Below are 13,901 nucleotides of genomic sequence, written 5' to 3'. Positions count from 1 at the left end.
CAATATAGTTATGAATGATACACAGGGTTTTTGGCTAACTCTGGATCATATTTTAGTTGAGACAATGAGGGTCTAAGCAAGCTATTTTTAATTTCACAACAATTACAAACCTGAAAAAGTCTTTCCACAGAAATAGTTACTCAAAGGATATAGAAATTGAAGAAATAGAAAGTATTAGAGAACAAGCCACGATGTTTTGATAGCACCTGACATCTGAGTAATAAAAAGTTGATGAACATTAGTCATTCATAGAGCATCATTCTTACAATGGTTTTTGTTTTTTTTTTTTTTTTACACTGGACCTTCATGTGAATAGAAAATTGCTATCTTAAGGAAAATAAAGAGTTTACTGCAAGGTCCATTCTGTTGAGTTGGAATCCAGCCATATAATTGTCTCGTTGTTAAGCAGCAATATTTTCTTATTTCATCTTGACAAAGAAATAAGGCTTTGTGCAACCAGACAACCTGTATCAAATAAACTGAGACAGATTTGTCTAAAGTTGTCTTGGACTCTCACCCTCTTTCCACCACTGTAATCTGATCCTGAAAAATTTCACAATGAGCTTTTGGCAGTTCCCCCAAGGTCCATGACTCTTCCGATAAAATCCTAGACACTGATCGGAAGAAAAACCTTCAAAGCTAGAGAGAGAGCACATTATTGCAGTGGTTGACATAATGACATCTGGAGGAAGATGTTGCCACTCAGAAATTGACCATGGTGGTGTGGTAAGCACTGTGGCTTCTCCTAACTTCAAAGCTCAACATGGTAGTTAACAGATGACAATACCCACTTCCTTGGGCCTTACTGAATTTACTTTCTGTGCTTCTTGAAATGTATCTTTTCCACCACATGAATGACCAAAAAGAAAACCTCTACAGGAAAAAAAATACATTAGCATCTGTACTATGGAGTCAAATGTGCCCATGTTTATATGGGGCCTTGCTGAACCCAGTACAGTGAGCAAGTGCTGACTCTAGATTTTGTAAATTTAGTATAATGTGTCCCAAAACATTTTCAATACAGTTTCTGAACACAGTAAGAATATGAAACCTGTTATCAGATATGTAGCAAGTCAAAGAAAAACATACCCCTGCTTGTTCTAGTCCACCTATTTAGGAGCTTTTACTTATTTGTCTATCTTTCTGTTCTGCCTGTCCAGAGAATCATTAAATGCCCACATGTATAATTTGACACTACATATTTTTCTGTTCTGTTTTGAGCAGCTCTACAGGGGAAAACTATGGGATTGGGTAAAGTGTAAGAAGAAGGAAGAAGAGTGGGAGAAGTCAGAGAGGAAGGGGAAGAAGGAATGAGCCCTGGTTTTGTGCTCACTGTAGTCTGGATGACTCCCAGCATTTCTATTGCTCATTATTCCTTTGAAGTCAGTAAATGTCTGTGAAAATTACTGGTGAAGTTTTCTCACCTCTACCTAGCTTCAGTAGAAGATGACATTTACTCCTGCTGTTGCTTTCCCATTCAACTTTAGCGGTGGTTGGTCCATAGTCTGCATCAATGGTGCCTAGCCCTTCCAGTGACGCAGGTGAATGTTAGCATGATGGCACCTGTTGAACCATGAAGTGGGAAGAGAGTAAGGATTTAATGAGGTCTGGGATATACTTTTAAATATATAAATAAACAAATAGTTCAGCCAACCTGAAAGAACATTTTATAGTTGTAGAATCAAGCATTTAAAGGTGATAAATGCCAGAATTAAGGATGTCAATCAATTTCAAAACATTGCCTTCTGGCATTGCAAATTATGATACAGTCTTTAGTTATCTCATCACATACACTTTTTTCCTCGAGGCTCCTGTCTGTAAATGCACATGTAACAGTGAGGAACAGAAAAAGAAATGGAAGGGCTGTCTATTAATTTTGCATCAAATGAAGCAAATCTGAATGTAAAAACTGAGTTGCAAAAAAGGAGCTAATAGCTGCACTAATTTTGAGATCATAAATTTCTGACGATTACCGTAGTGCCTTTTTCATCTCTATATCAGGGGAAGTGCTAACTTCTTAGATTATAACCAATCATCTGAGCAGTCATCACTTTGGCAAAGTGGTTCCTCTGAGGAATTGCAGTTTTGAGCTGGTTGTGGAACCAAAAATACAATGTTCACACCCATACAAATTTAGGAAATTTATAGAGATATGCCAAAATTGCTATTGCACCTTAACTGTTTGCCTTAAACAATATTGATATATGATCAAAACTCTAAAAGACTTTGCCTAGCAAACTGATCAGTCCTTCTCTTTTCTGTAATCTAATTAATTCCCCTCTTGCTGGTAGAAAAGAGAATTAAAAGTTCTTCTATTTCAGAAGACATTTGTGTTACAGGCCATCAACCAAACCTGTGTGCTTACACTTATAAGTCATGGACATGTATGGTCTTCTTGACCGCATATCTTCATACTGTCAAGCACACACATATTAGATCTGATGGTCTTTGACCAAGCACTGCAGAAGACCCAAATCAAAGATCACCTAAACAAAAGGTCTACAGCATCTCTTCAGTCTATGTATTATTCAAACACCTTTAATCTCACTATTAGCAGCAAAGAGGTGAAAAATTACATTTGTATCTACTCCAAAACTGGACTTAAATCCATCCGACTATAAAAGCTATCAGAACAAGCCTGAGACTGATGGACAAATTAATCTGTTTTGGTAGCAAATTCAGACCTGTCATTGGCAATACATTACAAATGTTAGTTTGCCCTTCAGTTATCACTTAAGTCTGGAGTAGAAAGGGACCTGGTATTTAGCCCCCATGTACACCATGCTACTATGCTTCCTTCTTTCCCTGTCCAGATCTGAATGTCAGACACTCATCAAAGACAGACAGGTTGGATTTTTTCACCACTCTTGTCTACAGCATATTCCAGGTATGAATTTGTAGTTCTGTATAGAAAATCTGAGGCTGTATCCCACAACAGCCTCCCCAACTCTGAAGTCCTCCAGATAGTTTTCTTCTGTGTCAGAGCAGACATACTTGCCACAGAAGGATGTCTGAGACGAAAATATGGACATTCAGGATGTACTTGTACGTCTGTCAGATGAATATTAATGAAAGACAGAAAAAACAGTTAGGAGTAAAACAAACAGTACAAACCAGACCCAATGCCACTGCTACTATTGAAAATAACAGACAGGCAATAATAATGATGCTGGCTGTCTCATCATGCATGTATGCAGGGGTCTAAAGATAGAAAAATGACACAGAGAAGCATAAAGTCTAGATTTTATGAACATTTTGAAGCCTACTTTGTAATCTTACTGGTGTTTTTTCTAATGTAGTTTTACATGTGTGATGTGACATCTCAGGATTAGAGAAACATAATTCTGGAATTCTGGAAAAGACTTCAAGAAGACATTGAAGGCAAAGCTGAATGTTATCCATGTTGTCCGTTACATGTTTGCCTGCTCTAAAAATCACCCTGTGATGACAAACTCAAATACACAAATAATATGCTGGTTTAGTTTTAAATATTTTGTCCCTTTTTCAAACCTAAATTATTCTTGTTAATTTTTAAACTCATTACTTCTTGTTTGTCTTCCCTTGCTCTTCATGTGCACCTTGTGTGCCTAAGCCCAGGAACAGAACTGTCTAAAGTGATTTCAAATATCTCTGTCTCCAACAGGAATTTTTAACTTCAGTTTTGTATTAGTCTACTAAGACATGGTTAAAGGAACAGGATTTCCATTTCATTTTGATCTTTCCTAGTTTTAGCCAGCTCTAGAGGAAGCTCTGATACTCTTCAGTTCTGGAGGAACTTGTCCTCCCCACTGTCTCAAAGAACAGCTGCCCACAGCGCAATGACGAGTTGCTTTTATGGTGAGGGAATGGTGTTTTCATCCTCTCCCATTTACCAGCAGTGATTTCCGAATACCTTCTTTCACCAAGGATCTCAACAGGCAAGCCTTTCTCTCACAGTATCTAAAAAAAGAGCCTTGTCTTTACAGTATTGAAAGGACTTCTAACATTAAGTACTTCTTGTGGTGAGAGATACTTACCTAGAAAACCACTGAAGTGAAATTCAAAGTGAATATCCAGCCGCCTACCACCCTCTGAAACAGCTACATATAATAATTGTGATCTTTTCCATATTCACTGAGAAATTTCAGACATGTCTGTATCAAATATGATGCCATCTCACAGACAAGTGTTTTCAGTTCTGTCTGCTGTCTCCATTCCTTAAAATGCTTTTCTGTTGCTTGATGGTTTTTTATTTTTTTTTCATTTTCCATCTAATAACATTACTGAAAAGTGATGTGAAATAGATAAATCCTTCAATTTCCTCTTTCATTCTCATACTCGTACGCACACACACTGGGGGGGGTTGGTGGTGCATGAAGTGCAGGAGACAGAAAAAAATAATTAAAAAAATAAATCAGGCACATGCCTTTTTTTCTTCTTCAGTGAATGAAAAACTGAGGTCCTGAAGTACGAGAATCCTACAAGACCTGCAACGCCAGCCTGCTGCTGCCAAGAACATGCTGTCATTTGTGGCTCCTCACACTTCCTTGACCACAAGAGAGCCTGGAGACAGGCATCCACCACCAAGGCTTTAAAAAAGCTACATTATGTTATTGAGCAACTGGATTAATGAAACTCTCCTTGTTATCCTATTTGTGGTGTCTCTCAGCTTTGAAACCCATGGCAAAATGGCAGCTTCTGACTGCAGTTTTACTTTGCATATTGTATATTTTTACACTAGACAGTCTGATGTGTGTGTTAACTCAGACACAAATTAGCTGGGAAAAATGTATGGTACGTACATATGCATGCACACATCTCTCTTTGCTTCAAGAGCTTTAGGTCACAAAGGCAAGCAAGAAATCAGGAAAAGCCACAGCTTAGGTAGCTTTTGCAACCTGTTTTCTTTCCATGTGCAGAAAGTCCATGGTAAAGTCTTGAATAAAATGATCACATCCTTTCTCTTTCGAACAATCTCAATGTCATCCAGTACTCAGGATCAGTACTCTCAGGGGGGAACGAGAAGCATAAAGTCCCAGGATCTGCCATATGGCAGTACCATATCTCATGTGAGGATGTGGGAAATTGGAATAGGGGACTACAGGGGAAGAAAAGAGCGTTGTAAGAGGCTCCATCTGCTTTCTTGCTGTGTTTTCTGCTCCTGGTGCTGTGAACACTTGTGCTTATATCTCCCCTGGTAATTAGAATTACCTCTTTTCTTCCAGCTGACAGAACATAAAACTCGCACAGAGAGTTAAATTTTCATTAAAAAACTATATAAATTACCAACTACAGTAAGTGTGGGAAAAACCTGAACAGACAATCCCAGCAGCAATGACTGGTCGAAGCCTATATTTGATTTCACTTCTTCCTTGCCCTACATATACCCATCTTCCACCCTACTGCCATGTTACCCATCTCCCTTCCCAGCAGCCTCCCTCATGTTGCTCTACTCCAGCAGGAGGAGCAATGGGAGCACACAAGAGGCATCCCCCATCTCCCAGCATTACCAGCACCCCTTCCACAGCCAAGAGCAGCAAATTATCTGGAAACTCATATTTGGCTTAGGGCTGGAGGAAACTCCAAAGCTGTTAAACTTGAAAAAAAGTCTCTGTGGAGTGTGTGCGACCTCAGAGTTCCCAAAGGCTCATTTTGTAGGATAATTTCACCGGAGAAGGTTTTTGCAGGAAAAGGCATGTCTCTGACAGTAGGGTAAGCCCCTTGCTGAATTCCAAATCTCTGCTCCAGAGAAAAGGGATAGTAGAATTTTTTAATGAAACACCTATTTGGGTTTTGGTGTGTTTTATATTATAAAATAATGGATTCTTTTTTTTTCTGGGATTTTTTTTGGAAACAGGTGAACTGCGTTTGTAAAATTTCATCCCAAATGGTTAAATTTACGAAGTTATGAACAGCTATAAAAAGAGTGTCATAGTTGAATGAAGTTTAAGCTCCCTTTACTGTAGGCCAGGGTACAAAAGCCGTGTATATGCTACAGGACAGTGTCCTTTGAAGAATGGTACAGAGCTAAGGGCTCATGCAGTTTTTCTGCAAGTGAAGGAATATGCTTCTGCCAGTTTGTTCCCAGTGCTGTCACAGAGGGTATATGCCACACCAAGTGGTGTTAAAGAGGGGCTAGAGTTTACTGAATCACCTCTCCTCCCCACTGGTAAGTGTATTCCTGGGTTGGTACAGGTGTATGCTTAAAAGAGGATTAGAAGGACTTAGAGATGCAGAATGGGTTAGGCTGTTTGCTATTAAGCAGTGCCAAGAGCAAAGATTTGTGGCAAATTTAGGGAATACAGCTGATGGTGCCTTTGAGGCATTTCCAAGGTTAGGTGGGAGGTAACACAGGGATTTGGATTTCATAGGAACTTAGAGGAACAGCTTAAAGGACAAGTTAAGCACCCAAGACCTTTTGTGGTTCTTGCCCCCAACAGCTGTGCAATGAAGCATATTGTCAAAAGTGGATGTTCGAACAGGAAACCACTTTTAACAAAGCCAAGAGAAAGGTCTTGAAAACCTCTAGAGAAAGCCAAGCTGTCAGAAAGTAACAACAAACACTGGTGTAGTCCTCCTGGATTTCCAGTGGTGCATTTCAAAATGGAGCAATGCCATGTAGATGACATGTCCACCCGCAATCTAGGCACCAAGTACACCAAGAGATCCATGTGTTTATGATGGAAGATGATCCAAAGTGCATGGCTCTTACCCTTTCAAGTCCCCTCTGGTACACTGCTAATTACCTAGATAGCCACAGAGGCAGAGGGCAGCTGGTCATAAATTACCCTGAGTTTCCTGAGGCTGGAAAGGGCTGACGGGGCTGAGGTCGAAGTGCACCACACTGCGTCTCTTCTGCTCTGCTCCACTGGGAAAACAGCAAGACCAGCTTCATGCAAGCCACTGTGAAATGTCAGGACATTCTTGTGGTTGGCTCCATTATAATTTGCTCTGGAGATATTTGGATGTCTCTCTTCTCTGTTGGGCAGGGGAGGAGGAAGTGTTTGAACCTTTAAACCTGGTATGTCTGGCTCTGTTCCTATTTACTGCTATGTGAGAGGGTAAAGGCAACACTTGAGTTTAGAGGAAGAGTAGAGCTGGTTGACTGTTTCGTGCCTACTAATTGCTTTTCTTAATTTATCTGCCTAGGAGGTTTATGCCAATGTGTTGCATTTTCTTATTTCACTATCTCTAAAGAACAACAGTTCTTGGGGCAGTTGGACAGTTTAGAAAAGATATATTGACTTCAAAAGTGATATTACTGCATTCAAAAAGGAATCCTGCTTTCTTTTCACTTGCTTTTTTTTTCTCACAGGGCTTTGGAATAGAACAATATTTCAGTAACAATTAATAGGATCTTTTAAGCAACCAGCCTAAATCCTTTATAGACAGATCCTTGTCTCTAAATTGGAGTGTCATCAATTTGATAGGTGGACCACTCGGTGGATAAAGAACTGGGTGGATGGTCGCTCTCAAAGAGTTGTGGTCAACGGTTCAGTGTCCGGCTGGAGATCAGTAACGAGTGGTGTCCCTCAGGGATTGGTGTTGGGACCGGTCTTGTTTAATATCTTTGTCGGTGACATGGACAATGGAATTGAGTGCACCCTCAGCAAGCTTGCCAATGACACCAAGCTGTGTGGTTCAGTTGATACGCTAGAGGGAAGGAATGCCATTCAGAGGGACCTTGACACGCTTGTGAGGAGGGCTGATGCCAACCTCATGAAGTTTAACCATGACAAGTGCAAGGTCCTACACCTGGGTTGGAGCAATCCCAGGCACAGCTACAGGTTGGGCAGAGAAGAGATTCAGAGCAGCTCTGCAGAGAAGGACTTCGGGGTGTTGGTCAATGAGAAAATGTACATGAGCCAGCAGTGTGCACTCACAGCCCAGAAAGCCAACTGTATCCTGGGCTGCATCAAAAGAAGAGTGACCAGCAGGTCGAAGGAGGTGATCCTGCCCCTCTACTCTGCTCTCGGGAGACCTCACTTGGAGTATTGTGTGCAGTTCTGGTGTCCTCAACATAAAAAGGACATGGAACTGTTGGAACAAGTCCAGAGGAGGGCCACGAGGATGATCAGGGGACTGGAGCACTTCCCATATGAAGACAGGCTGAGAAAGTTGGGGCTGTTCAGCCTGGAGAAGAGAAGGCTGCGTGGAGACCTCATAGCAGCTTTCCGGTATCTGAAGGGGGCCTACAGGGATGCTGGGGAGGGACTATTCATTAGGGACTGTAGTGATAGGACAAGGGGTAAGGTGTTCAAACTTAAACTGCAGAGGTTTAGACTGGATATAAGGAAGAAATTGTTTACTGTTAGGGTGGTGAGGCACTGGAATGGGTTGCCCAGGGAAGCTGTGAATGCTCCATCCCTGGCAGTGCTCAAGGCCAGGTTGGATGAAGCCTTGGGTGATATGGTTTAGTGTGAGGTGTCCCTGCCCATGGCAGGGGCGTTGAAACTAGATGATCTTCAGGTCCTTTCCAATCCTAATGATTCTATGATTCTATGATCATACATACAATATTGATAGGGCATTGGGGTAGAAAAAGACAAGAATTCAGAAACTGCAAGTCCAATATTTGGATTTAACATCATCAAGAAAGCAGACTGGTGCAGGGCATGCAAAACTCAGACTGTGAGTCCTAAAACAAGAAATTTCACTTCTCAGTGCCTTGAATTATTATCCTATAAACTAGAGTTAATTATACTTGTCAGCTTTGTAGAAGACTTTGAGGATCATTGGCAAAAATGACCATGCAGGAAAAAAGTGTTATTTATATTATTAGGACTGATGACACAAAGTTAAGCTATTCCAATTTTATCCAACAGCCAAACACGTGCTCCAGTTTTACGAATTACAGTGTGGGCTATCCAATTTCACGAGCACACTTGCCACCCGGTGCCACAGCTTTATAACTCTGGCTCCACAGTTAAGGTGAAAAGAGTATAATCACCAAAGAATTTATGTCAATTTTGTGGAAATGTTATGATTATTCACAGCTGAGACTTCAAAGACATCTTAAAGCACTTGATAGCCATAGTTTCCTGTCATGAGTCTCACAAGATCTACCTGCTGCACTCTCTACCAAGCCTGGAAATATGCCCACTCAGCTGAAACCTGTGCCCACACAAGAAGCTGAGCTCCTGCATTTATGGGAGTGAGCCTGGAACAGTGATATTCACCTTTGCTTCCATTAATTAGCTCAAAAGTGAAATCTTCTGGGTTTGCATAAAGACGACAACAGATTGCCCATAGCCAAAGTATATAAAAGGAGGCTTTCTGGGTTGTCTCTCTAGGATTTTATTTTATTCAGTAATATAAACAAGCATAAATCTTAAAAACCCTGGAAAAATCTCTGCTAAATCTCTACATTCAAACTCAGTCTGTGTCAGATGTATGTTACTGCAGATATTAGATCAGATTGGTAATTGCTAAAACAAACAAAAAAAAAGCACATCTTGGTGGAAATATGATGGAGCAACTTTTCCTTAAAATTATATCCATTAAAAACATTATTCAGATGAGAAAACAAGGTCGTTAATATAATGGGGCTGATTTAAACTCTACATCAAGTGTAGGATCATATGATCAAAAGTACTCCCTGGCGTGCTTTTGATAGATGCCAATAAGGACTCACCTGGTCTGTACTGTCTGGCTACAGCATGGTGTTATTGGTAAGCAGTGCAGATAATGATGCACTGGGGGTTTTGAGAATGAAGGAGAAGACACAGACATGATTTATGTTGTGCCATTTGTTCTCAGGACCAGAGAAAGGTGTTTGACCCTTTTTAATTTATTTTTATAAATGTAACTGTTCTGAGTGGGATCCTTTGGCCTTTCTCACAACTTGCATCTTTCAAGAGCCGTTTCCAGGATGGGAAGTTTGGCAAATAACTTAAAATTAACTGAAAACTTAAAAGTAACTGAAAATAATACAGAAAACTGTCATGTGCATGCAAGCTGTGCTTTTAGAACCAGAAATAGCACATTATATTTTAGTCAATCACCTTCTCTGAAGGAAGGGAAATTTCTGCACACACGCTCTTGAGATTGACTGACAAATGTTTTTATTTATTTGTCTGCAGAAATGATAGTTTTCTATTGAAGTAAAGATAAAATATTTTGGCTCATTTCAACGGATATCCACAGGGTTAGAAAATGGGCTGAGAACCATAGGACACTTGAAAAAATATTTCAAAACAGAGGCAATCCATTTAAAACAATCAGTGATGTAACATATATAATTTAAGTAAAACATCTGATGTTTGAGCAGAAATTCTCTGCTTTTTATAACATTTTGCTACCTATATGAGAGAAAAATTCTTAAGTTCTGTAGTGTGGGAACTTAATTAAGATCTCAAAATACCTTGGTTTTTTTTCTTTTCCACAGTGAGGAAATGAGAGGTCTGAGTCAAAAATCAAGGCCTTCTTATGCTGCATATTGTGAAGAAAGAGAGGAAGAAGTAGGTTGTGGTGCTAAAAGATAACTGTCTGGAGAGATGAGATTATGGGTATTAAAATGTAAGTACTGTTTTTCTTACGTTACAAAAGGGGAACTAACAACTGCACGCATCACTCGGAGGACTGAATATCAATTTTATTTGAGATGAGAAACTTGCAGCTTGAGAAAAAATCTGTTCCAAGGAGTATCAGTTTCTGTAGCCTCTCTAGTAGGGTCTGATCTTGTATTGCAAAGTAGAAGGAGCTAGACAGCCTTGAGGCTGTACCCAGTCACTGTCACTTGGGCAAAAAGTGGACACTGGCAGGGATTTGGGTTTGACATCCAGTTCTGATCCAGCGCTCTGCTTGCATCTTACTGTGATGGAGAGGGAAGCAAGCAAGGTGCTGGTCTCCATTCTCTTCTTCCAAGCAGTTTCCTCAGTGCTCTTTATTTTCAGCAGCTGTGCTCTGGGACTTTGAGGAACAGAGAGTGCTGCTCCATAAGCAAAATGGAACAATCACGTTCTGGTCTGAAATTTGTCTGAAAACATAAACCCAAGTCATCAGGGGATTGCACTTCTTCTCCACTCAGAGGAAGTTAGTCTGCAGCACTGAGGTCTGACAGCTTTGCAAGTGATAGACGAGTCCTCTTACCTGACACGTCATGGTGCAACTCAGAAACCTCCAGACAGGAAAGCCTAGCTAGAAGTTGTAGTAACTCATATCCGCTGTAGGTTGGTAGAAAGAGGACCTGAAACTCAGGCGCACCAGTGGCTTGAGAAAGCCACACACCATTCCTGGAGCCAAGTTTTGGTCCTCATGCATCATTGGGAGTTTTGCATTAAAGATAAGATTTGGTGCTAAGCAAATAAAATGCTTACCTTGTGTCAGGTCTTCAACTCTGTTTCTTTTTATTTTTCCCTTTTTGAGCAGTCGAATGGTGTCTTATGCATTTGCAGCTAAATATGGCTACAAGATTAGGTAAGCATGATAATAAAGGGTTATGGAAATGTGCTGACCACAACTCAACACGCAAGTCACAGTGTATGAGAATACACATGTTTAGGGGTTTAGGTTTATGAGAAATAAAGATGTGAATGATGCTGTGCTTGCAAGTCATGGGCCTTGTGTTTTCTTAATGCCAGGAGTGATTTATTTCTTGTAAACAGTTTTGCTCAATTGGGGCATCCAGTTACTACAGACCTTGTTTGGTATAAAAACTAACGGCATAGAAAAATATTGCTCTAGCAAGGTTTAACTGGTTGTCAGCCCAAACATGTGGCTGAACATGAATTCCACTGCTTGAAATATCCTCTGGTCGCTCAGCAACATCTTAATGTCAAGAGGAGATTACAGTCAGCGTTCCCAGTGAGCCATGACTCAGAAGTACTGTATGGAAAGAGGACATTTCCAGCAAAAGCATGATATGGAAACTAAACACAGAAGTGCTGGAAATCTTCCCTCCCATATTAAAAAAAAAAAATAAAAAAATGTGAAAGTCTAGCTCTTCTGAAGTGGAATTTTGGCTGTTGCTGAGGACATTGTGAAAATACAAATTACGTGCATGGTTCCTCATATACAACTATGTTTCACAGCACATCCCGGCACCACCTTTGACATCCCTTTTTTAATTCAGAAGACATGGGGAAAGACATTGCTGCTCAACAATAATAAGTGCAAAACCTTAGGAAGGTGCCATTTTCCAAAACAGGAACTCAGGTAACTTGAAACGGTGTAGTTTTGCTTGTGTTACATAAAAGCTGGCTATTAGCATACCCTAGATATTTTGAGAAGTACGGAAATGTTTAAAAAACGTAGACTGAAGAGATTGGCCTCATTGAAATTTACATTAAAAAAACCCAAGGAGATACTTAAATATTCATAGTTTCCATTTCTAATCTTTCTACTCATAAGTTTCCTGACATACATAGCTCTCAGCTGTGTTTGTGAGATACCCAGCATTCTGAGGTCAGATGAATATTTCTTGTTTGGATCCAAATAGGTTATTTTAAAAGTTCTGATCCTGTACAGGCTTGCACACAAGAATCATAGAATCATAGAATAGATAGGGAGTAAGTCTAAAATGATCAGGGCTATATCCAGTTTTAAAGCCAGACACATATTCAGGTATATGTGCAGATATATATGTATGTGTATGTATATATATATATGTTTGTAGGATCATGCAATATGGAATCTAGGTAAGAAAAAAAATGATGTATATGTAATATGTCAGGCTTAAAGGCTTGTGAGCAGTGGTGTGAAATACAGCTGGAGGCCAGGCACTAGCAGCTTGCACTAGAGGTTTATACTGGGGTGAACAGTGTTTAACATCTTTGTCAGTGACATGTTTGGTGGAACAGAGTGAACCCTCAGCAAGGCTGCAGATGATACAAAACCAGATTGCCCAGGGAGATTGTGGAATCTCCATCCTTGGATATATTCAAAACACAACTGGACACAGTCCTGGGCAACCCACTGTAGGTGACCCTGTTTTGAGCTGAGGCTTGGATTAGGTGATCTCTTGATGTGCCTTCCAGACTCAGCAGTTCTGTGATTTTGCAATTCTGTTGAAAAGAACACAATTGTTTGGCGTTACGTGATGAATTATTTACTCATTTTTTTACTTCATGAAAACCCATAAAAGTTTATGAGAAACAAAACGATGGCCTTTGTTCCAAAAATTAAAACCTGCTCTGCTTATGCATAAGGTTGCTTTCAAATCAATTACTTGGTTTAGGTTCTCATGTATGTTTCGTAATCTTATGTAAAAGTAATGAATTTCAAAGACTTACTATCCAGTGTGTTAAAAAGTTCTTTCCTGTCATGTGTTTGAAAAAGCTTTGTTTCAGTTTTCTTTACTCTTCTAGTTCTTACACTATGAAGGGGAGGAAATAAAAAAAATAAATATGGATTTGCTTTTTATCTCAAATATCTTCTCATGAAATAGTACCTATGCAAACCCAGCATGTGATAGATTTCACTAACAATGGAATAAAAATGTGAAAAATAGGGTGAAGTAGCCTTAAGTACTGAGGATGGAGTACACAGGTAATAGCATTTTGATGAAAGGGTAGTCTATAAACTTTTTTTGGCAGTATTTTTCTTTTCACTTGAGAATTTTCCACTTTTATATGTGCAGTGATTCAGTTCCTAGCAAAGGATGGCTTAGGTCCAGTTATGACACTGGCCTTAGCAATCATTTGTAATGAGAATCTAAGCTGAATTTCATAACCAAGAACAAAATTTATGGGTCTTTGAATCCTGAATTGGATATGAATTTTGTGGTAGGGGTTGTCTGGAATAGTTGTTGTTGCAGAAGACCTGGACCTCACTCTGCTCTCTGCATAAACTGCATTAAAAATGGCTTCTTCTGCTAAGAAGTCAACAGCCTAAAATCTAACTTTTCTGCATTCAAAAGCCAACCAGGCATCAGAGCAGTCCGAGACTGTCCATCTCTTAGGTGCATAAATGCAGTGGGAGGT

The sequence above is a fragment of the Melopsittacus undulatus genome, chromosome 3, assembly GCF_012275295.1.
Source record: "Melopsittacus undulatus isolate bMelUnd1 chromosome 3, bMelUnd1.mat.Z, whole genome shotgun sequence".
Taxonomy (NCBI): domain Eukaryota; kingdom Metazoa; phylum Chordata; class Aves; order Psittaciformes; family Psittaculidae; genus Melopsittacus; species Melopsittacus undulatus.
Note: the sequence above shows the minus strand (reverse complement) of the source record.